The sequence below is a fragment of the Oryctolagus cuniculus genome, chromosome 11, assembly GCF_964237555.1.
Source record: "Oryctolagus cuniculus chromosome 11, mOryCun1.1, whole genome shotgun sequence".
Classification (NCBI taxonomy): domain Eukaryota; kingdom Metazoa; phylum Chordata; class Mammalia; order Lagomorpha; family Leporidae; genus Oryctolagus; species Oryctolagus cuniculus.
The window spans coordinates 13,151,608-13,176,105 of NC_091442.1; the positions used below are offsets into that span (position 1 = coordinate 13,151,608).

At 60.6% G+C, this 24,498-nt stretch overlaps 1 protein-coding gene across 1 annotated transcript in view; it reads left to right on the forward strand.

Moving 5' to 3' along the window:
• Positions 1–473: 473 nt before the first annotated feature.
• CDH22 (cadherin 22) overlaps positions 474–24,498 on the forward strand; it is a 117,352-nt gene continuing 93,327 nt past the window's right edge. The window contains exon 1 of the mRNA XM_051844977.2: positions 474–859. The gene's annotated coding sequence lies outside the window, so the exon portion shown is untranslated. The remainder of the gene's footprint in view (positions 860–24,498) is intronic.

The following is a 24,498-nucleotide window of genomic DNA, read 5'->3' on the forward strand; positions in this document are numbered from 1 at the left end:
CCGGCTGCACGGCCAGGCGGTGGCCCTAAGTTCCCGCAGGGCCACCTGACTTTGTGGAGACGTCTAGGCTGACCCTGCAAAGGAGGAAAAGTACACGTGGTTCTCTCCCCGGAAACCCAACCTCCACCTGCCTGGGGACTCGGCCCTGGGCTCTGTCCGACTCCCTAAGCAGCCGTAAAGGGGCCTTGCTGGGCCGTCAGCCAGAGCGGCTGCGGAAGGCGCCTGCCCCTTCGCTCCCAAGCCAGGCTACCATAGCAGTGGGGGCACGTGGGAGACCTCAGACGCAGCCATCAGGTGGGGGAATACGGTTGGGTCTCCAGCCCGGGCCTCCCAGGGAGCTGCTGGCCGGGAGGGACGCTGTCCCCCTCCTGGGGGCGCTCCCTCCGCGCGGATCTGGGGCTGGGAGGGGGAGGGGCACTGCCCCCTCCCCCGAGGGGGGGCTTCCTGGGACCCGGCCGCCCGCGCGATGCAGAGGCCGGCCTCCCCCGGCGGCGAGGGAGGGGCGCGGTCCGGGTGTGGGGGCCCGGGCTCCCCGGCTGCGGGGTCCGGCCCCGCGGCCGCCTGCGGCTCGGCGCTGCATTCTCCGAGTCTCCACCAGAGGCTGCGGGAGGAAGGAAGGGATCCGTCCCTTGCACACTTCCCCCCTAGTCAGACACGCACACTCCCTCGCTCCCTCGCTCTCTCGCCCATACACACACGCGCGCACACGCCGCCGCGGCTCCCCCTCTCGCTCTCGCTCCCCCTCAGGCTCCTCCGGGCGGCCGCCGGGCTCCGGACTCGCCCGCCCGCGCCGGGGCTCCCGCCCCACGCAGCGTCCCGAGGCGGCAAGACTGGGGGGAGCCCCGGGCCGCTCCCCGAGGTAAGAGCGCGGGGTGCCGCGGGAGGGGCGGCCGGATCGCCGCCCAGGGGAGGCTGCCGGCCGGGAGGGAGCCCCTTGGCCGGCGGGAGCGGCCCGGCGGGCGGCGCGCGGGGCGAGCCTCCCGCCGCAGGGGGAGCCCAGATGCCCGCGCCGGCCCCTGCGCGCCCCCTCCTCTCGGCGGGTTGGGCGGGAGGGAGTTTCCCACGTCCAAACTTTCCCCGCACGGAGCGGAGCCGGCTGTCGGCCCGCAGCCCCCCACCCCCTCCCCACCCCGTCCGCCGCCCACCCCGCAGCCTCCGGGACCCCCGCGGGCCAGGGGTGGCGGCGCCAGAGGCCGAGACCGCGCGCCAAATGGGGCTGGGGAGGTGGCGCGCAGCCCGAACGCGGAGGCTGGGACCCAAGCGTTCGGATCCCCCCACCCCCCACCCCCCGGCGCCCGGGTCTCAGCTCCCGGGCCCCTCCCAGAGGCGGGGTCCAGGGCCGGGAAGTACCGCACGGCGGAGCGTGTGCGCGCGGGTGTGTGTGTGCGTGAGGTCCTGCGGCGTCCGGGGGCACCCAGAGGCAGACTTCAGCCGCGGCGACACGCACGGCTGCGGCCACCTCGGGGGAGGGGAGCCAGCCCACAGGAACCCTACCCGCGCGACCCCGCAGCCCTCCAGCCGTCGGACGGGCCAGAGGCAAGCGAGGGGCAGCGCTGCCCTCTTCCTTAGGACCCGACTTCGGGGACATTGGCCCCGCCACGCGAGGACGGGGCCCCGACAGCCTCACGTCTAGAGGGAGCGCGACTTGGGCCTGATCCTCGGGGGAGGCGCAGGCTGGGTGGGCGTGCGGGGCACCGTCTCGCCGGCCTCGAGACCTGAGCGCCCGCTCCGACTTCCCTGGCACTGTCTGCCCACTGCCCCGCCAGGCGGGGATGCCGCGCGAGGAGCTCACCCGGAGTCCCTCGGGGTCTCCCCGAGCTGCAGGGGCACCCCCTGGTGGCGGGCAGAGGAGCCGCCGCCGAAGCCGGCCGAGGGCTTCCAGCGCTTAGGCTCGGGGAACCCTCTCGCGGCGGCGTCAGGGGCTGCCCACGGCTCCGTTTCCTCTTTCCTCGTGGGTCTGATCGGAGCTCCCGGAGTCGCTGGGCTTGGCCGAGGCGCCCCCAGCAGGGGCAGCAGCTCCTCTGCGGGCGTTGGCTGCGGCCAGCCCCCTGTGCGTCCCTCCAGCCCCTGGGGGTTCTAGAGTCCAGCCTTTTTTTCCACTGCCTCCATCAGCATCTCGTGGCCGGTGCGCAGCAGGCTCCTTCCCCACCCTCCTGCTGTGTCCCTCATTTGTGCCCCCATGCCTGTCCACCGGCGCCCACCCTGGCCCCGCAGTTCCCCTGTTCTGCAGTCCTCTCTGGAGTTTGGCCTCTATGCTATAAGACATCCTCGGGCCTTCACCACGGCCATGTGCTCCCCTCCCGTCTTCTGACTGCTTGCCTCAGTTTCTCTTGGCGATGGACACTTGTCCCCTCTCCCCCCCAGCCTACCTCCTTCTCCATCCCTCGTCCTCTCCTTTCCACGTGGTCTGGAATGTTCCTCTCCCACTCTTTGAAGGGAAGACCTCTGTCGACATTTCAACACTGCTTCCTGGGGTGCAGGCCCCTCGGGCACCCCGGCTGTGGGTGCCTCCGGAGCAGGTGCCCTGAAGAGGCAGCCAGGTCCCTCTTGGCCAAGGAGCACCTGCCCTCCCCGAGTGGCCATCACTGGCTCCTGGAGACAAGGACCCCTCCCTTGTTCCTGGCCTTGAGCACCTTGGAGACCAGCTGGGCTGTCCTTCCCGGGTTCAAGTGTGGCACTCAGAGGTCCAGTGGCGAATACTATCTGGGCCAGGCTGGGACCCCAGCTGTGTGGACTTCCAGGCCTCAGCAACTCCTCTTAGGCGCTGTGTACTTCTTAGGGGAAAGGAGACCCTCTGTGTCTTCACACTGTGGGCAGAGGGAGGGAGACACCTTCAGTTAGACCCCCAGTGCCCCCAGGCCAGTTCCACCAGGGGTCTTTGGAAGAAGCAGTGACAGCCACTGAAGCTTAGAGGAAGCTAAAGATGAGCTGTGTCCCTGGACAAGTCACGGGCGCTCTGTGAAGTGTGTGTACCAGGCTGGCCGTGGGGTCAGGGTGTCGCTGCTGGTGTTTGGCGTCGCTGTGCCTGGAGGCTGGACTTCCACTCCCCGGGCACTGTGCTGGGTTCTGGTTTCGGCCAAGCCTTTTGCGGGATCAGAACCTTTGGTGCCAGAGCAAGCTGGGCCGAAGCCAGGGGCAGGACCACGGGAGGGCCTGTCTGTTCCCGTTAGCAAAGTTTGGAGCGGCCAGGTTCATTTACCACATGGGCGATAAGAGAGAGCCAATTAAACGTCTTCTCTTTCTCTCTCTGCCCTCCCCCCCCCCCCCCCATCAGGAAGCTCCATTCGGAAATGCAGCCTCAGGTATTCTGAGGGAGAGAGAGAGACAGATTCCTGTTTATATAACTCGGCAGCCGCTGTGTGGCCTGTTGCGGGGGGAGGGAGCCAAGGATGGAGTCAGGTGGTTCTGGGGGAGGGGGGCACCCTACACCCTAAGGGTTGAAGCTTCAGAGCCCAGCTGGGGGATGGGGACACGGTGGGGAACCCACCCCAGGCCTCCCCACCCCAGGCCTCGGGCTAGGCTCAGGGAGAGGAAGTCACGTGGCCCACAGGGCTGGGCACACCCTGTCCCCCAGGCTCCTCTGGGCACCGTGGGAAGAGCTCTGGACTGCAGGGCCTCTGCTCCCAGAACCTTGTTCTGAGTCTCGATTCTGACCTCTAGAGAGCCTGTATGTTTTTTTTTGCTTGTTTTTTCAACATCAGGACAGGTTCTGACCTCAACTTTTCCATCAGGGCAATGGGAGAATCAGACTTTGTCTTTTCTCTCCTGTAGGAGGCAAGGACTTACGAAGCAAGTTAAGGCTGTGGAATGTTTTGTTCCGGGGGGGGGGGGGCGTTCTTCCCTTTGGAGATGATGCTGAGTGGCTGCCGAGAAACAGGAACGCAGGACAGAGAGGCTGAAGGCACGGCCGTCACGTACAGTTGGGTAGACTGTTGACTGTTCAAGAACACTCAGTGCTTGAGGGGAGTAAGGGCTGAAACCGTTTTAAGCTTCACTCAAGTCAGATGCATCCGTCCCTAGACAGTGGCACCTTCTTCAGTTTGCACAAAGCCTTCGTACGTGGACCCGCGGTGGGGTTGCTTGTTCCCAGAGGAGGATGCTTTCTTTGATCGCCACTAGGGCGGCCCAACCCCTGAGCCCAGTTCTCTAAGGGAGGATGCAGCTTTCCGGATATGTGGGTCTGTGTCGGAACGCATGGGGTGCAGGAGCCTGGAGGAGCTCCTCTCCCCCTGGATTGCCCTCAGGCCCATTAGCGGGGTCTTCCTGCTGTCGTGTTGGGATCGCGCTGGGGGCCGTGAGCTCCAGCCGTGCGCCTGCTCCCAGCTGCTACCTCTGTGCTGAGAGCCATTGTAGTGGGGCCCGCCTGGGCCTGGCCTGGGCCTTGCCAGCTGTGTGACTTGGGGAAAGTTTTTGCACCCCTCTGAGCCTCAGTTTACTCCTCTGTGAAATGGAGAAGAAGGTCGTGACTACCGGATCCAATTGTGGACATGAAATCCACACGCATGTGCGTGGTGCTCCGTGCAGTACCTGGCACACGCTCTACAAAGGAAGCAGCATCCGTGTGGTCAGTCCCCCTGATTCCATGCCTTGCTTCCCACAAGTCAGCAGCCTCTCCCTCTCCCTCTCTCTCTCTCTCTCTCTCTCTCTCTCTAGTTTTGCACTTGACCTTGGCTGCCTGGGGAACTGAGCCAGGACCACCAGGATCTGTCGCTGGCCTCGGTTCACCTTGTGGGATTGCCTTTGCCTTGAGGAGTATAGGACGTCCCAGCCCCTGCCCGCAGCCGGGGCCTAGGACCAGGTTCTAGGTCTCCGCAGGTCCATTTCCTCCTGGCCCCTTGCTTTTGTCCCCTCCCACCTATCCCGGGATCCTGACTTTGGCTCAGCCCTAGCTGGCTGTGCCTGAGCTGTTAGGACAGACTCCTCTCCGACCTCCCAGCCTGTGACCCCACCCTCCGCACTTCCTGCTGCAGCCGGAGTGATCTTTCTGTAACGCAGGTGGGATCATGTCACTTGCTTGATTAAAACCCTTCCACGGCTCCCCATCGCCCACTGAATTAAGTCCAGACTCCGTACCATGACATTCAAGGTCCTTGTAATCCGTCTGCATCGTGTATCTCCCGCTGTGTCTCTGGTCCGAGCCTCCGGCATGCAGCCACACCTGCCCTTCCAACCCGAACGCCCTTCCCCAAAGACCCTCCAAAGTATTCAAGAGTCAGCCCAAACAGTGCCTGTTCCCGGCACCTGCCCGCCTGCCTCCCTGTCTGTCTGGGGCTGGCCTTTCATTGTGCAGTGGCGAACGTATTTACATATATATAAATATATAGTGTCCACAGTGTACTGAGCCTTGCGCTACGTGGTGGACATGCAACGGGGAGCAAGCGGACCAAAGCCCAGCTGACAGGAGCCTGGCAGTCCGGGGAAAGAGACAGACATGAGCAGAGCCAGCGGGAGGGTGCAGCGGAGGCGTGCAGGTGCAGGTGTAAGTGCCGGTGAAGCCGAGATCTGTGAGTTGAGTAGCAGTTGTCTGAGGGCTGAAGCGGAAGGGGGCGGTGGGAGCCGGCTGCAGGCCCCGGGGAGGCGAGGAATGCCAAGTTCAGCTGGCTGGAGTGCCGAGTGTGCAGGTGGGGTTCCGGAGTGGGAATCACGGGCATCCAGGCCTGCAGAATTTAGTCTGGTGGGTCTTGAGAGCCACAGGAATGAACTTGGACTTCATCCTCAGAGCAGCGGGAAGCCGCTGAAGGCCTTTCATTGGAATGGAGTGCGAGGGAAGACCTGGCCAAAGGCAGATATGGCGGCCAGGCCTGGCTAGTGGGGAAGGATGTGTGGGGCTGTAGGAGTGCAGCACACAGGGCTGGGTGACCACGTGCATGTCGGGGATGGGAGGAGTCCCAGTTTCTGCCTCAGGAGGTTGGGTGGGCTCAGGTCAGCTGGGACAAGGTGAAGGGTAATAGTGCCATGGTGGTTGTGTCCCGCTGCTCGGCTTCCGATCCGGCTCCCCGCTGATGCGCCTGCGAGAGAGTGGGTGGTGGCTCAGCGCTTTCATCTGCGTGGGAGACCTGGATGAAGTTCCTGGTGCCTGGCTCAGCCCCAGCTCTTGTAGCCATTGAGGGAGTGAACCAGTGAATGGAAGACTTCTCCTCTCTCTCTCTCTCTCTCTCTCTCTCTCTGTCACACTGCTTTTCAAATTTCAGATAAGCAAAAATAAACTTTTAAAAAGAGGAGTGCAAGTGGGGCCTGCACATGGAGATTCCTGATGGTCATTTGTGCAAAAGTCTGGACCCACCCTGAGAGGTAGGGGTGAGGCGTCAGGTGGAGGCCATCCAGGACAAGACAGAAGAATAACTTTTTTTTTTTTTTTACAGGCAGAGTGAGAGAGAGAGACAGAGAGAAAGGTCTTCCTTTGCCATTGGTTCACCCTCCAATGGCCGCCGCGGCCGGCGTGCTGCACCAGCGCACCGTGCTGATCCGATGGCAGGAGCCAGGTGCTTATCCTGTCTCCCATGGGGTGCAGGGCCCAAGAACTTGGGCCATCCTCCACTGCACTCTTGGGCCACAGCAGAGAGCTGGCCTGGAAGAGGGGCAACCGGGACAGAATCCGGCGCCCCGACTGGGACTAGAACCCGGTGTGCTGGCGCGGCAAGGCGGAGGATTAGCCTAGTGAGCCGCGGCGCCGGCCAAATGAGAACTTTGAGAGGCCCTCAAGTCCAGGGACAGATGCATCCTGGGATGCCTCCTCTGGCCCACCCAGGCACCTGTGACCCCATCCGTGTTGAACCTCATGGCCATTCCTGCCTCGTGTCAGCCATAGCACGTTAGCTCAGCATTGTCCCAGGGGACATCTGACCGTGTCTAGAGACATTTGTGACTATCACAGCTTGGGAGGTGGCAGAGGCCAGGGATGCCGCTAAACACCGTACAGTGCACAGGACGCCCCACCCCCAGCAAGCCCCACCTTCCAGGCGGTTGAGAGCAGGTGGGTGGAGAAACCCCACCTGGCACATGAAAGCCTTGAAAGCAGGCAAAGGCCCAGCCCCAGCCAGCCTGATACCCGGGTGCTCGTGGAGGAAGGCAGGACGGCGGCCCAGAGGCGGCGGGCTCGTCGCTCTTTGTGGTTCGGAAGCCCCATGATTTGCTGTGTGGTTACCACGCATCGTTCCTGATCACCCACATAAATATGTGGCATGTTTTTAAATAGGCAAGTTACAGATAAATAAGGAACATGACAAGCTACCAAATGAGCTGAAATCCTGGTTCCGCCGCTTACAAGCTGAGCGAGCCTCTGTCTGCTCATCTACAAAGTGGGTCTCAGAGAGCCTCCCTCGTAGAGCTGGAGACGGGGAAGCGAGGTGGAGCCCAGCACCCCGCTCGTGGGAGGCATCCGCGCAGTGGCTGTGTGTAAACCTCAATATGCGTGTATATATATATTGGTATGCATATCTTTTTATATACCAAAGTCTTTTTAATTAGCCATAATCCCTCCACCACGTGGCTACCATTTCGGTGCATATCCTTCTTGACATATATAGATTTTTAAGAAATAAAAATGGCATCTTGCTTTAAACGTATGCCTCTGTAACCTGCTTTTTTTTTTACTCTATAATATATTGTGAATGTCTTGCCATTTCGATAAATATACATCTACATCATCATTTTTTAAGAGCTGCATGATCCTCCATTGTGTGGCTGGTCTATAATTCACTTAGGCTGCCCCCACGGTTGGACATTTGGGCCGCTTCCAATCCTTTGCTACTACAAACAATTCCGCGATGGACATCCTTGTACGCACGTCGCCACGCACTTGTCCACTGATTTCCTCGGGGACCACTTGGACGCTTTTGGCAGAGGCCCGGGGGCCTGAGCAGATTGCTCAAGTAGGAGCCCTGGGGTCTGGTGAGGAGGGAGCTGGGGGTCTCTGAGGAAGGCGGAGGCAGTGGATGGCAGGAAGTTGCGAAGACAGCGGCCGACTCATCTTCTTTGTTGTCACCGTGGCGCTTGTGCAGTAGGGGTTCAGGGGTGGGGAGGTGGACTCTGCGTGTGCCTGATGGACAGAGTGACAGACAGCAGGCAGACGGGGACACGAGGTGGAGGGGCCCGGGCAGGCTGACGGACGGGTGGCAGAAGCAGGTGGATCCAGGTCAGTGGGCAGACAGGATGATGGGCGGATGACGAGCCGGACAGATTCAGGCAACCACACATAGGACTGTGGCTTCACCGTGGGGCCCACAGGGAGCAGGTGCTGGAATTGTATATTCAGGGACAGCGTGGAGTTCCTGGGAGAGGCAGCCAGGCCCCAGGGGAGGCCCCAAAGCTCGGCTCCCCCACAAGGGCCTACAGGTCCAGAGAAGATCTGGTGGTCACCGCCACCCCCACCCCCACCCCGCCACCATTGAGTCTGTTTTCATTTCCATTTATTCAAATGAGCCCCTGCCTTGGGCTTGAAGGGAAGGGAACAGGTGGCCCCAGAGGGAGACCCCAGCGCAGCAGAGGAGGGGGCCTCCTCTCTCCACACCCGCCCGTGGCGCCGTTCCTACTGCACCACTGGGTGCTGTCGAGAGCACGGGCCTGGCAGCGGCACCGCTGGGGTCCTCCTCCCAGCCCCACCACTCAGGGGCTTGGTGACCTTGGCTCAGTCACCCAGCTCCTGCCTCAGCTCCCTCAGCTGGACCTGCCTCACAGGACCGGGGACGGGTTGAATGAGCCGGTAGCGGGAAGCACTCGGGACAGCGCGTGGCCCCAGCAGGTGCTCTGGAGGTGGGACCTGCTGACCTGCTAACCCTGCGCTTCCTGCCCTGCTCGTCTCCCTCAGTTCTGCACAAGCAGCTGCATCCCCGCGGACCTTGCAGACCGTGTCTCTCATCTCCTACTCCTCCCACCTGCTAGGCCCTCTGGGACCGGAGGGCACATAGTAGGTGCTTCCTGAGGCGACCCATTCCGCTGTATCTAGTTGGGATGACGGGGAAGGTTTCAGGGGTGCAGCTGCGTGGTTTTGCTGCGAGCTGAAGCTGGGGAGATCCAGGGGGCTCCCTGGTTGGGAAGCGCATGAGCAGAGGGGAAGGGGCTTGGTGAATGGGGACCAGAGCACGGAGGGCTTGCAGGGTTGGCGGGGGCGCGGGAGAGCAGCAGAAAAGGAGGGCCCAGCCAGATTGAGAGGCTGAGGCGTGCAGGCCACCTGGAGCTCCCGAAGGCCGCGGCTGTGACGGGACCGTGCGTGGGCCGTGCTTTGGGATGGAAGGCAGGAGGGGCCGGGGCCTCCGAGATCTGCCGAGATCCTCCAAGTCCCGGGCGGGGTGGGGGACGTTGAAAGAGGGAAAAGGCGCCAAGAAAATAGCACCGGCAGGACTTGGAGCTGCTTGGGTGTGGGAGATCTGAGACACAGAGAAACAACTGAGCGTGACAAGGCCCCAGGCCTGGTTGTCTGGGAGAATGGGGACCCATTAACCAAGTTGGGGGACACCATGCCTGGGAGATGGGGGGTGAATTTGAGATTCTGGCTGGAACGATTCATCCATGCACCACTCCATCTAAGCCACCCATCCGTCCATCCGTCTACCCACACACCCACCCATCGGTCCATCCGTCCATCTGTCTGTCCGTCCACCCACCCACCCATCCATTCATTCATCTGTACATTCATTCATTCAACTGTCCAATCACCAAGTTTAGCCCATGATTTTCCTGCCACGCAAGCCTGCTTCCACCTGCCAGAGTCCATCCCTCCACCATCTCCCTCCTCCACCCACGCACCCACCCCTGCACCACCACCCTTCTCTTCATCCTCCTGCTACCCATCTGCCCACTCGCACTCATCCGCGAACCCCCTGACTTGTCCATCCACGCCGGCCACGTTTCTCGGGGGCCTTATGCGCGAGCTCTGGCAAAGTCTCGGCAGAGCATTTGGAGCTGCCGGTAAAGAGCGATGAGAAGGGCAGCGGGAGAGGCTTCGAGGCCACCTTGTGTCCCCAGAGCTGTGAGCAGGTGCCGGTGGGCAGGCGGCTCTGTCCCGTGTGATGTCCTCAGACCAGCACAGAGGAAATGGGCTGTGCCCGCCGCCGCGTGGATTGCGGTCAGTTCCGCTGGAGGACGGCGTTCCTGGCCGGCACAGCGGTCTCAAGTGCCCACCTGAGGATGCGGCTGGGCCGCAGCGGGGACCAAACCTTAGGGGTGCCTTAGAGGAGGCGGACGCAGCCTGGGATGTCCATGGAGGGGTTGCTGGAGGACTCAGGGCCCACCTTGAAGAAAGGCATGAAGAAGGGAGGAGCAGGAGACCAGGGGGAGGGGGAGCCTTCAGGTGAAGGGCTGGGAGGGTCAAGAGACGAGCCCAGGGGGCGGAAGGAGGGCGCCCGGGCAGTGGGCGCAGGGCCGGGGCGGCAGCTGCGTTGGGTCCTCAGACCAATCCTCGGAGGAAGGACCCCTCCGTGCTCCTCGCTTGGCCCCATCCCTTCACCACTGCCTCCAGAGCCCCCTCCCCAGGGCCTCACCCCCTTGTGCAGCTGGAATCCTCTCGGGTGCACCCCTTCTGAGCCCCTGGCCACCCCACCTTGCTCCCGGCTGCTTTCTGGAACGCTGGTCCCTGCCAGAGACCCTGTCTCTTGCGGAATCTCTGTCCCCCACTGACCCCGAATGCCCTCTCTGCACCCTGTTGTTCCCTCCTGGAGCCCTCCCCACCCCCCGTCATGGGCCTTAGGCCTCCTCATTCCCCTGCCTCCCGGAGCCCTGGTGCCACCTCCATAGCAGGGCATCAGCAGCCAGCAGGGCCACGTGTCCGCTCTGAAGCCACTCCTGGGTCTCTGCATGAGCTCAGCCAGGTCAGGCTGCAATACAAGCCCCTGGATTTGGAGCCGTAAGGTTCCCATAGGAGGCTCTAGGGACGGAGGGACCTGCGCATCCCCCAGGCTGGTCAGCCTGGGGCTGGAAACCGAGGCCCTGGCAGCGCAGCTCCGCTCAGCTCGTGAGCTGGGGGAAGCTGGAGATTCTTGCTGCTTCTGGGTTAGAAAAACAATCACAAATTAGAGAAAATGCTTCGGGAAATTGCTCTGCTGCGCGAGAGGGAAGCTGCCTCGGGGGAGGGAGAGAGGCTCCTACGCCAGCAATGGCTCCCCGCGGCCTCACCCATCAGCTCCAAACCACCTGCTTGGCGTTCGAGGCCCCATCTCATCCTCTGACACGGTCACCTGCTGGGCCCTGACGGGCACCTGCTCCGGCTGAGCTGCTGCTCTAAGGTCCACCCCCCACCCGCAGACCTCTGCAGCCACTCCAGCCGGGCGCCCCTCAGCCCCCGTGAGCTGCTGCTGCTCTCTGACTCTTCCTTTGAGGACAGGAACCATGGCACAGGATGAGGGTGGTCAGAGGCGGGCGCACCTGGGCACCAGTTCTCAGCTGATACATGTTGGCTGGGGGCCTTGGGCAAGCCTCAGTTTCCTCATCTGTAAAGTGGGGAGAGGAAGACCTCCCCTGTTGGTTGTTATTGGATTGAATGAGGCAGTGGGCACCCAGCACCCTGCTCATGAAGACCCACCCACCCCGCCTGGGTCGGAGTTTGGGCTGTGGGGCCAGCACCTGTCCATGGCTGTGGCACAAGCCTGCTGCTGCTGAACGTTTCCTGTAAGGAAAAGGGGCACAGAACAGAGGGGAGCAGGTAGGAACTCGCAGCCAGACCGAATTTATTCAGAGAAAATAAATCCACAGAGGGGTGACCAGTGCCCGCACGCACAGACCCCAGGAGGCTGGGCCTTTGCATATCTCAGGTGGGCTGGGGTGGGGGGCAGTAGGCAGAGCTGAACTTCCCCATGCAGGTTCCCCAAGTTTGGTCCATGGCTTCCAAGCCTGGGGGAGAATGCGGGGGGGGGGGGCGGGGTGGAGAGTAGAGGTGAGGCTGGGCTGGGGGAGAGTGCGGGGGTGGGGTGGAGTCTAGGGGTGAGGCTGGGCTGGGGGAGAATGCGAGGGGGGGCGGCGGGGTGGAGACTAGGGGTGAGGCTGGGCTGGGGAGAGTGCGGGGGTGGGGTGGAGAGTAGAGGTGAGGCTGGGCTGGTCCCCTGTAGGAATGCAGGGGTGACAAGGACCTAGAGTGGCTGAGGCTTCTGCCCTCGCTCCAGCCCTTCCCCTGCTGAGAAGTTACAGAGAGAGGACGCGTGAGCTTCAGGGCCAGCTCTTGAGGGGCTCTTGATAGAGGAAGATGAGGCAATAAACACTGAATTTTATGAGTCATTTGGCCATCAGGCAAGGCTCAAGCCAGGCCATCTTCTGCCTAGAGGAACTGGGAGAGTGGCCGAGCTTTGAATTTTGGTGCCACCGGCCTGGGTTTGCGTCCCTTTGCTGCCTCTCCCTAGCTGTCTGACCTTGAGTTACTCAACAGCCTCAGTTTCCCCATCTGTAAGATGGGGGTGGGTCATCACAGTAGCTGCCTCCCAGGGTGATGGAATGAGCTAATATTTGTCAAGTGCTTAGAGCAGTGCCTGGCACCTATGTCTGAGTTTCTTAAATAAAATTGATGAGTAATTCAGAAACAGAGCTGTGGCCAGCGGGGAAGCTCAAGCCGGAAAGGAAACGGGCGCTCAGGACTGGATTTGAGCAGAGTCCAGCCAGCCTCTCACACAGGCCTCTTTCTGAATGAGAGGAGCTCAGCGTATTCTGAAAGGAAACATTCCCTGGAGAACGTGGGGACGCCTGAGTCGGGGACGCCGGTGCCCAGGGAGCCGCGCAGAGAGGCCGCCTCTGCAGAGCGCAGTGGACGAGACCCAGGGCCGTTGCAGGTCCCATGTGCCCCCTCTGGGCCCTGGGGAGCCTCCCGGTAGTGAGAGATGAGGTCCAGACTGTGCATCCTCAGTTGGGGGTGGGGTCCCAGAAAACTCCCTCCCAGCGGCTAGCGAGCCAGCAACGGAGGGCGTGTCCCAGGGGCGCCTCCCCATCCACAGCCTGCCCTGGAATTGGGCCCCACCTGCTGCTGTGGGCCAGGCTTGTGCTGGGCACAGGAGGGGACAGTGAGCCAGACGCGTCCTTGCTCTTTTTTTTTAATTTTCAAAGATTTCTTTATTTGTTTGAAAATCAGAGTTACAGAGAGAGAGAGCGCGCGGGAGAGCGGGAGAAACACACACACACACACACACACACACACACACACACCTTCCATCTGTTGGCCACAACAGCCAAGGCTGGGCCAGGCTGAAGCCAGCAGCCCCAGGAGCTTCGTCCAGGTCTCCCACGTGGGTAGCAGGGGCCCAAGCACTTGAGTCATCTTCCCCTGCAGTCACAGGCCATCAGCAGGGAGCTGGATTGGAAGTGGAGCAGCCAGGACTTGAACCAGAGCCCACATGGGGTGCCGGCGTGGCAGGCTGCAGCTCCACCCGCTACAGCACAGTGTGGGCCCCGTGTGTGTCCTTACTCGTGAGCAAGTGGGGATGAGCAGTGGGTTCCAGGCCGGAGCTCTGATCCCCTCTTCTCCCTGGGTCTCGGTTCCCTCCTTTTGCTCTCTTCCTGTAGACAGTCGTCATCCGCTTATGCCGGTCTTTCCCTCTTCCTGCCAAGCCCCGCCCCCAGCAGAGGACAGGCGGTCCTCCTGGAGGAGAGAGTTTGCACAAACTGGGCCTGTGGTTGCAACTTGTGATTGGCTGATCAGGGCCGTTCTGTTCCCTGGTTGCCATAGCAGCCGTTTCCTGGGGTTGTCAGTGATGAAACTCAGAACATTGTTTTCAAATAATCCGTGTAATTGAAATAACAATTGAGCTGTTAACTCGTCTCTCACACCCTGGCTAGGGCAGATCCTCTTCCCTTCACACCCTCTACCCACCCGAGAAGCTCTGGTCCCTCCTGTCTCCTCTCTGAGGCTCCAGCACCTTCCTTGGGGGAGCCTGACCTCCCAGCATCATCAGAGAGTCTCAGAAATCCAGGAGCTCAGAGCTGAGCCAGAGCGTAGAGACCAGAATCCCCTTTTGCAAGCAGAGAGCCAGGGCGGGTCAGTCACACTGGCAGGTGCAGGTGAGCTAGGACTGCTGGTCCTGTTTCCTGGAGGAGTTGGAGATGAGGTGGTGCACTGAGGGTGGACAAAACCAGGGCCTGTCCCCTCCCGAGGACCTGGTCTGGTATGCGTCTGTACGCCCGCTGTACAGGGGCATAGACTGAGGCCCAGAGGCGCTGAGCACAGTGCAGATGTTTTGATAACTTCTCAGAAAATACCTGTTGAATGGATGGATCTCCAAAAGCACAGGCCGTCTCTCCCCAGACCAGGAACTGAGCCAGAGGACTTCCTGGGAGAGGGGCTGCAGGTGATCTGCAGGCATGTGGCTCAGAGGAAGAGAAGGAGGGATTCCTCCAGAGGTGTGAGGAGAGAATCCCGAAGTACGTGCCCCCAGCCCGCCCCCCGCCCCGCCCCCGCGCCCGCGCCCGAGCTCCAGTTGGAGGCTGCGTATTCAGAAGGGAAACGCGACGGCCCTGAGACGGGCGCGAGTGCAGCTCAGGCATGGGAGAAGCGAGGCGTCTGCTCCAAGCCCAGGTCTCCACGCACACGCAGACACTGAGCCGCGCACACACAGCTCCCTGTAGTGGCAGCTTCACGGAGAAAAGCGTTTCTTAAAAAAGTGTCTGGTTGCTGTCCAAGGTACTCACTGAGTCCGCAGGCTGTGTGGGTGGCTGGGGCGGCAGACACCTGCTGGCACTGGGGGCGGGACCAGTCCTCCAAACGGAACGGGACTGACAGCAAGAGGTGGGCCTCCTTGCCTGGATTCTAGAGGCTGTAGCCACCGAGGGCCTCAGCAGTCTTCTACTTCCCTATTCATTTGTTTGTACTCAGCACTTATTGAGCACCCACTGTGTGCCAGCTATGCGTGGGTCATGAGGCTATTGGGGATGGGGAGAGCTGGATTCCGTCTTCAGAGTCTCTTTGAGTCTGTGGGGATGATACACCCACAGGTACACACACACATGCACACATGCACACACAGATATGCCTGCATGCTGACACATGCAGGCACAGGCACATACATGCACGCACACATGTGCACGCATGACACGCCCTCACGCATGCATGCACACACAGGCACACACACACCAGCAGTCAGTGCCATTCTAGCAGCTGCTGGGCACCAGGGGAGCACAGAGGAGGAAGCACTAACCCCGCCCACAGGAATAAGGAAGACCCCCCACCTTGGAGCAAACGCCCTGGCCTCAGTCTTGAAGGATGAATAGAATTCCCCAGGAGGATGCTGGGAGAAGCACATTTCACAGGGGACGACACGCAGCAGGGACGGGAAGCATTGGGGTTTAGAGAACAGTGAGAAGGTCAAGCGACTGGAGGACTGGCCGCCCGGCCATGAATGGTACAGGTGAGCCGTAGGCAAGTGGAGGAGACCGGGCTCGGGACAGGGTGCTGCCTTGAGGTGCGGGCACAGCCTCGACTGAAACACCCAACCCCTTTTTGTCAGCAAAGCCGAGCATCAGGCGTGGCTGGGTCTTTGAGGGGCTCTTGACCACCTTGCCCATGTCTCAGATGGGGAAGCCAAGGGGAGGGTTCCTTATCGCTGAGTCTGGGGTCCCACGGTAAGGACGGGCAGCCTGGACCGTGACATCTGCTCTGCCTGAATGATTTGCATGGCAACAGGCAAGCCCCAGCTCAGCCCAGCTGAAGAACAGAGAGGGCCTGGGCGAGGGCAGGCTGCCCAGTGGGACCTGTGTCTGTGCCGGGATGGGGGGCTGGGGCCAGCTCCTGTCACATTGCTGGCACTCGGCTGTTGCCCTGGAGACCATGGCTCCAGCAGGAAAACCTGGCTTTCCTCTTGGCTGGAGTGGACCTGAGTGCTGCCCTTGACTCTGAGTGACCTTGGGGGGTCGCCACCCCCTTTGCGCCTTAGTTCCGAGGTCATCCGCATCAGAGGAGGCCCCTCCTTGCCTACACTTGGGGGTGCTGGTGGCCCCTGGGGGACGGATGGCAAGGTCTAGACATGATTCTGGTCGTCACCTCTGGCGTTGGGGAGTGCTCCTTGGAGGAGCGGGCAGAGACCGAGAGGCCGTTGAACACCTGCGGTGCACGGGGCTGAGCCAGCCTCGGGTGCCAAGGTGGAGAAACTCAATTCTGAGGCTGTCTGTGAGTGGGCGCCGGGTCTGCGCAGAGACGCGCCCTGAGCTGCCGGCAGAAGCATGAGTGTCCTTGACGCTGGGCAGCCCTGGCCGAGGCGAGAGGCACTTAACCCCTCTGAGCCTTGGCTGTTTCGTCAGGGGACAATAATCACCGCCTCTGTCTCAGGGCCTGTGGCAGGGGCAAGGAGGCCGTGTACGCAGGTGGCGGAGGAAGATACACAGCACAGGACGTCTGGAGACCCCCACGGCGAGCCCCTCTCCCACAGTCGGAAACCTGAGTGCAGGTTCTAGAGCCGGCTCTGACACCCAGAGCTGCGGGATCCGAGGCAACGTTCCTAACCCCTCTGCACCTCAGTTACTCATCTGTAAGATGGGCTTTATAGCCATACCCACATGTGGGCTTGATGGGAAGATTCAAAAGGAGTTAACAGGGGCGGGCCTTGGTTCAGCAATTATTATTTTTTTAAAGATTTATTTTATTTTACTTGAAAGAGTTACACAGAGAGAGGAGAGGCAGAGAGAGAGAGAGAGAGAGAGAGAGAGAGAGAGAGGTCTTCCATTCGATGGTTCACTCCCCAATTGGCTGCAACGGCCGGAGCTGTGCCGATCTGAAGCCACGAGCCAGGAGCTTCCTCCAGGTCTCTCATGCCGGCCCAAGTTCTTGGGCCATCCTCTACTGCTTTCCCAGGCCACAGCAGAGAGCTGCACAGGAAGTGGAGCAGCCGGGTCTGGAACCGGCGCCCATATGGGATGCCGGTGCTTCTAGCCAGGGTGCTAACCCACCACTGTGCCACAGCACCGGCCCCTGGTTCAGCAATTCTGCAGCCTGTATCAAGTGCCTGGGTCTGGGTGCTGGCCCTGCTCTCCACTTCCGCTTCCTGCTAACACACATCCTGGGAGGCTGCAGGCGACGGGTCCCTGCCGTTCATGCGGGAGACCCGGACTGGGTTCCTGGCTCTTGGCTTCCACCTGGCCCGGTGTCAGCTGTTGTGCGTATTTGGGGAGTGAACTAGCAGATGGAAGATATTTGTCTGTCTTCTCTGTCTGCCTTTCAAGTAAATAAAATAAGCCAAGTGTGAAGCATGTATTTTAAGTGAGTTACCAGACGGAAGGCACTTCGAGTGGCAGAGTCAGTGCCACCTAAGTGGTCGCCACTATTGCAGCTCTGTCCTGGGCACGGGGCTCCCGCAGGCTCGCTCGCTCTTGCTCTCTCTCTCTCTCTCACTTGCTCTCTCTCTCTCTCGCTTCGTGAATCCCTGGGCACATCAGGCTGACCCCCTGCTTCCTCCCCGGCTCCCTCTTCACCTTCACCCTCCTGTTCTCCCCTTGGGTCCTCCAGAGCCCGAGACACCGAACCACACGTGGGGAGGGGGCCGTGCGGGTACCTGCCCCTCTCTCTGTAACTCGGGCCGCAGGCACACCAGGCAGATCTCACATCCTGACCCCAGCCAGGCCCACTTGCATGAAGCCCTTATCTGACCTTGCAAAGAGCAGAAAAATTCTGCAGCACAAGGTTTCTCAGCCTCAACACTACTGCCAGTTGGGGCTGCGTAATCCCCTGCCGGGGGGTGGTTGTGTGCATGGCAGGCAGGACACTCAGCCGCAGCCCTGGCCTCCAAGTGCGGATGCCAGGAGCTCCTGGCCCCTGCTTGCAGTGAACAGAAATGCTTCCAGACACCGCCAAGTGTCCTGGGTGGCAAAGTCACCCCCCGCCGGAGGACTGGTGTTCTAAAACTCTGCTCTAGAATGTATCTACCTTACAGTGTCCTGGCAGAGAAACTGCTTTTCCTTTGAGAGAGAGGGGGAGAGAGAGAGCGAGCGAGTGAGCGAGTGAGCGCTCCTGTCCACTGGTTCACTCCCCAAACGCCCGGAGGCCAAGAACTCCATCCGGGTCTCCCACATGGGTGGCAGGGACTCAAGTAGTTGAGCTGTCACTGCCACCTCCCAGGGTGACACCAGCAGGAAGCAGGTACTAGGACAGGGGATGCAGGTGTCCCGTGGGGCATATTTAAAAAAAAAAAAGATTTTTTTTTATTTGAAAGGCAGAGTTACAGAGAAGCAGAGGCAGAGGCAGAGAGAGAGAGAGGTCTTCCATCTGCTGGTTCACTCCCCAAATGGCTGTAATGGCCGAAGCTGGGCCAATCTGATGCCAGGAGACAGGAGCTTCCTCCGGGTCTCCCATGCGGGTGCAGGGGCTCAAGGACTTGGGCTATCTTCTACTGCTGTCCCAGGCCATAGTAGAGAGCTGGATCAGGAGTGGAGCAGCCGGGACTTGAACCTGCGCCCATATGGGATGCCGGCATGGCAGGCAGCGGCTTTACCCACTATGCCACAGCTCCGGCCCCTGTGAGGATCTTAATTGCTGAGCCAAACACCAAAGAAGCTCTTAAGCCTAACGAATGTCCTCAACTGGAGTCCCTGATGCCGCCCTCAACTTTGTTCCATTCTTTCTCATCAAAGCTGCAATCCCTTGACCCATTCTCAAAACCAGTTAACCAACTCGCAAATTCTCAACCACAACCAGAAACCCTGCATCTTAACTTTAAGCCCAGAACTTTCCCCTGAACCCTAAACCCCAAGCCCTCATTCAAATCCTAACCCTAAACCCATGACTCGCTGCTAAACTCCAAGTCCTTAGCCTCAGATGGAATTCTAACTCCAAAGGGTATCCTCACACATGGGGGCCACTAAGAATTCTGCCCTCTAGAACCTTCCAGCACCCGCTCCTAAGTGCTTTCTGATCGCCTTCCAAATAAGTAAAAATAAATCTTAAACAAGAAGAAGAAGAGCCGGGAGAGGGAGACAGGAGCAAGATGCCGGATCACGTTGGGTCTTTGGAGCTGTTTATTCCTGAGTAGGAGGCGAAGCCCAAGGACTTCCGAGGGCAGTGTTCCGGCCTGATTTACGTTCTCGCGCCGTAACCGGGAGCAGCCTGTGAGGGCAAGGGCGGAGCAGGGGGGCAGTCGGGTGGCTCTCGCAGTGTCCAGTGTACCAGGCGGTTAACCGCGAGGGTGGTCGAGTGGCCAGTGCTGGTGTGGGTAAGGCAGAGCTGGCAGGATCGGCGGCTGGACATGGTGTAGGGCGTGCGGTACAGCGTGAAGTCAAGAATGACCTCAGGGCTTCTGGCAGAAGCAGCAGGAATATAACGGAGCTGCCAGCTCCGGGCTGGGGAAAGCAGGAGGAGGAGCGGTTTTCCAATTTGTTCTGCGTCCTCATATCTGTGCGGGCTGTGCCGTGGGCTCAGGAGTTTGGTTTTGCACACGGCAAATTCAGGGTGTGTTTCAGGCGTCGGTGTGGACCAGGCACGTGGCTCCGTGGGTTGCAAGAGATCCGAGGTGGACACGTACTTTTTTTTTTTTTTTTTTTGACAGGCAGAGGGGACAGTGAGAGAGAGAGAGACAGAGAGAAAGGTCTTCCTTTTTGCCGTTGGTTCACCCTCCAATGGCCACCGTGGCCGGCGTGCTGCTGCCGGCACACCGCGCTGATCTGAAGCCAGGAGCCAGGTGCCTCTCCTGGTCTCCCATGGGGTGCAGGGCCCAAGCACTTGGGCCATCCTCCACTGCACCCTTGGGCCACAGCAGAGAGCTGGCCTGGAAGAAGGGCAACCGGGACAGAATCCGGTGCCCCGACCAGGACTGGAACTTGGGGTGCCGGCGCCACAGGCAGAGGATTAGCCTAGTGAGCCGCGGCGCCGACCGGACACATACTTTTGGGTGTCAGCAGATCCACGAGGTCGCAAGAGTCGGGGCTGCCTGTGTGCAGACAGAAGAGAGAGCAGCCCAGGCACACGCTCGGGGCTCCTCCACCACTCAGAGGGCGATGCGGTGGGCGCTGGGAAGGGGGCTCTCAGGGGCCGAGAGGCCTCTGGGGTATGAGGTGCTGGGGTGGGGGCTGCGTGCAGAGAAGGGAGAGACCAAATCTGGGGGATCCAGGGGGGCCTTCTTATATTGCAGGAGACATTGGAGCTGGCTTTGAGTGATTCATTAAAAATCTCCCATCAGACAAAAGTGGTGAAGGGCATTCCAGGAGAAGCCGTAGTGGCTGCAAAGGCTCCGAGGCTAAACCCATCAGGACGCGGCAAGCTGAGCCCACAGTCCCTGATCCTAATCCCTAACTTGCACTTCCTGTTCTGTCCTCCAAACTGGTGCAAGGGGCCATCTCAGAGCCCTCCCCAGCCTGGCCCCTCCCATGGCAACCCTACAGTGTCCTGAGGATTCTGCCCTCTGTGTATCTCTTGAAACAGCCCATTGGTCTCCACCACCAGAGCCTCCCCCGGCCCACGCCCCAGAATCGCCCCCCTGGACAGCGGCCTCCTCTCCCGTCTCCCTGTGCCCTTCTCAGCCACCCCGGGGGAACCCCAGCAGGTGAGGCGAGGGGCGGGAGCCCCGCCTGCTCCACTCCCAGAGGCCTGGATTAGTTTCAACACACAGCAAGGCTCATGCCAGGCCTCCGCTCCCACGGCTCCCAGCAGCTTCCTGCTGCTCCGAGGGTGGGATTTATAATTGAACAAGGCTGGCGAGACCCGCGTGGTGCGGCCCCTGCCTGCCAGCTGCCGGGCCTTTGCCCATGCCGCTCCGCCACGTGAGGGCTCCCTCCTCCCCAGCCCGCTCTGCAGTCCGGGGACCAGCCCTTGCCAGAGCCCGGGCTGGCCCCGTCCTGCTCTGATGCCCTCTCCTCACGGCTGCCCCTTTTCTTTGTGGTCACGAAGCCACGAGTTCATCGTTACAGCAGTGGTCAGCCGCTGTCAAGGGATTCATGCTTACCAGCAAACGATGATACGGACGAGAGGTCTCTTACATACACGTTCAGCTACTCAGCTCCTGACACAACCCTGGGAGCTTGCTACGGGTAGTATCCCCATTCAACAGAGAAGAACACTGAGGCCGCCCAGAGGTTATCTGCAAAGTCGCACGGAGAGTACAGAGCTAAAGGGAGACACAGAGCCAGGCATCCCAGCTCCAGAGCCAGCACACATCCCTCGTCTTTTTCTGCCTGGCATTAAACTCCAGGAGACGGGAGACCACGTCTTGTTCACAGCCTTGTCCCCTGCATCCCTCAGCGGGCTTCGTAAATGTTTGTTGAATGAATGAATGATTGATCAAAGGATGAATAAGTGAGCAGGAGTTTGAGCCATAGAGGGCTGGTGATGTGGGAAGGCAACCCAGGAGGCTGCAGCGAGACAGGAGGCGGCACGGAGGGCCCTGAGTGGCAGGCGGATGAGTCCAGACTTGGCTCTGGGCCACGGGAGCCACCGGGCTTTCTTGAGTGGTTAAGGACTTGAGAAGGACCCCGCTGCTGGCCGCTGTGCAGGAGAGACTGGAGGTGGGGTCCGCCTCTGCCCTGCCACCAGGCACGCCTGGCACCCGCCCCTCCCACTCGGCCCCATTAGCATTCTGCGTGTGGCTCGGGCTCCACAATTAACACAAAGGTACAGTCATTCATCGTGACTGGCGGGCTCGGGGGACCCGCCGATCGGGGGCTGGCGGCGCGGGGCTTCTGCTGGGAAGGCATGTCACAGCACAGCGGCTACCGAAATGAAAAGCTATTAATAATGATCCTGGAACTTCACTCCCATCAGCTGTTTGTTTAAAGGTGTTCCGTACTCGGAGCTGCCTGATTTATGTGGGCAATAACGCGCCCCGGTCGGCCCGCACTTTTTAAAGCAGCGCTAATGGGGTGAGACCGAGACCCCAGGGGATGCTGGGGAATGAGGCTTGAGGGCCAGGCCGGGTCAGGCTCAGCCTTCACCTCTGTGCTGGCGTCGTCTGAAAAGGCCCTGGATGTAGCCTCAGCCGAGAAGCCAAGTCCAACCTGAACACGCGTCTTGCTGTTTTTTCATCCACACGCCGAGTAAGAGAGCAGGGTTGACAGGAGGATCCCACGAGAAGCCCACAGTGAGCGCTCAATAGCGTCTTAGTGCCCCCCTCCCGCTTCTCTGCTCTGTCCTGGGAAAGCAGTGGAAGATGGCCCAAGCCCTTGGGCCCCTGCACCTACATGGGAGACCTGGAAGAAGCTCCTGGCTCCTGGCTTCAGATCGGGTTGCAGCCATCTGGGAAGTGAACCAGCAGATGGAAGACTTCTCTCTCTTTCTACCTCTCTCTGTAACTCTGTCTTTCAAATAAATAAAATAAATCTTAAAAAAAAAAAAAAGAACCTGTCCCCACCACCTGCCCAGCCTTCACCAGGAAGGAGAGCGTCCGACCCACCTGAGCCACTTAATCAGCATCTCTGTTGTCTCTGCCATCTGCATTACAAGCCTCACACCAAGGCTGGGAGAGAGACACTGCGGAGCCCGTGTTAGAGATGCGGGCGCTGAGGCTCGGAGGAGGAAGCAGCATGCCAGGGTCTCCCAGCTCAACGCTCTCGGCGCTGTGAGTCCCGTAGGGGCAGAGACTGCATGTGCTGTGCCCACCTCTGAGATTCCAGCACCTTGTAGGGAGCCTGGCACAGAGGGGCACCATATGTGTTTGTTGAATTACAAACGCAGAGGGTCAGAACCCTGAAGCCTTGGCTCAGAGGCCCAGTGCCCATCCCATCATTTCACCCCAGTAGCAGACTCAGCCAGGAGGCCTGGGCCTGTCCCCAGAGCCAGGGTCACTTACTTGGAGGGGACATTGGTTCAGAGGACTCCAGGATGGGCCTTCTCAACCTCGGCCCTATGGCCATCTTTTGGGGGGAATTCCTGGCGGAGATTAGGGGTGCTGCCCTGTGCACCTTGCACCCATGAGATGCTGCCGGGAGCCACCAGTAGTGACGAGCAGAGATGAATGCAGACGTTGCAGACGTTCCGACGGTGGGAAAGTCAGCACTGGCTGAGAACCAGCGCTCTGAGAGGCGCCTCCTCCACGGAGCACAGATCCACACAGCAGAGATTTCCATGCGCTCTGGGGATGTGCAGACAAGACCTGAATGGCAACCTGGCCAGCGACCGGAGAAGAAATGTCACAGTGACATTGCCACCAAGGCCCGTGAGCCCCCCGCCTTGTGTCAGAGAACAGTCTCCTTGGCCAGAGCTGTTCCGCCTGGCCCGCGGAGGGACAGTGACGGCCACGGGACACGCACTGCAGCTGAGAATGGGGACAACTGGGTCCCTGCTGGGCTCAAGGTGACGGAGATGCGGGCTGGGAGTGATCAGGGCTGGGGCACCGGTGGCCAGGTGGGGGTCCAGCCCAGCGTGGATGGAGAGCAGAGCCAGCAGCGGCAGAAAGAGGGGGGGGGAAGGCCCGTGCCCAGCAGAAGAAGAGACCCCTGCCCCACCGGGCCCTCCCACCCACTTTGCCATGGGAGGAAGCCACCCTGTCGCTGTGGGGGACACATGGCTCCTTTCGACCCCAAGTCATCCCCCCAGGCCTCTTTCCCGCTAGGGTTCATTTTGCAGAGGTGGCCTGGAGGGGCAGGAGTGGGCTAAGCTTTGCTACTGGACACCAGGAGTTCCAATTCCAGACTGCAGCCCACAGGCCTTGGCCTTGGCTAAGCCCCAGGACTGCATCCGCACAAGCACTGATCGGTCGGAACAGACACGGCGTGAAGACAGTGGACGGGGCGGGCTGGGCACCGGCTCCGCCTCCGACTCCTCCCTCCACCTGCTGTGCTGTGGGGTCCGCCCGTCCACTCCACTCCACGGGGCTGTGGGGCACGATGGGGCAGAGTGTCCAGCCCAGCACCTTGCACACAGCAGGTCTCAGGGACAGTGCCGTGACCTCCCCAGAGGACCTAGAGGTGCTGAGGTCTCGCTTCCCTGCCGTGCACCCCAATCCGACAGAGGCGTTGCATCTGCAGATGTTGCAAGCCCTGTGCCTCTGCTTCTGGCCGGGCTCAGGCGCAGGCAGGCGGGGAGACGGTCCGGATGCAAATTGTGTCACCTGCAGCCATTGTTCAGTGACCACGGCTGCTGCGGGGGGCCCAGCTGAGGCCGTGGGTCCTGGGCCCCTGCTCGCTGGGATCTTCGTCCTGCCCTGGGGCCCTGGAACACCCGACTGTCACCCACCCTAGGGGGACCCGGATCTGTCACTCCATGCTGGCCCAGCCACCCCCTCTCGGTGTGTTTAGGCAGCTTGTCATTACAAAATCCATTTTCTTATCTCTCCTACCATATCTATTTTTCTAATTCTTACTTAACGAGCTCCCCTGAAAATAAGAAAATCATTGGAACAATTTCCTTAAGTGTGAAAGATTAGTCTGAAATCGGCATTAAGGGGACTAATTGCCTTCATTCTCCCACCTTTCCGACAGCCGTTTGTTAGCGCCAAGGACTCGTTCATCTGCTCTCGGGGAGACAGCGCCTGACTGCGGCGGGATCTTCCGCTCCTGCCCGCGCCCCGGGGTGCACGCGTGCGCGCGCCTGTGTGTGCACGTGTGTGCGTGTGTAAGAGACACACACAGGAACTGAGAGTAGGGGCCGGGGGGGAGGACAGAAACAGCCCGGGGCCACGA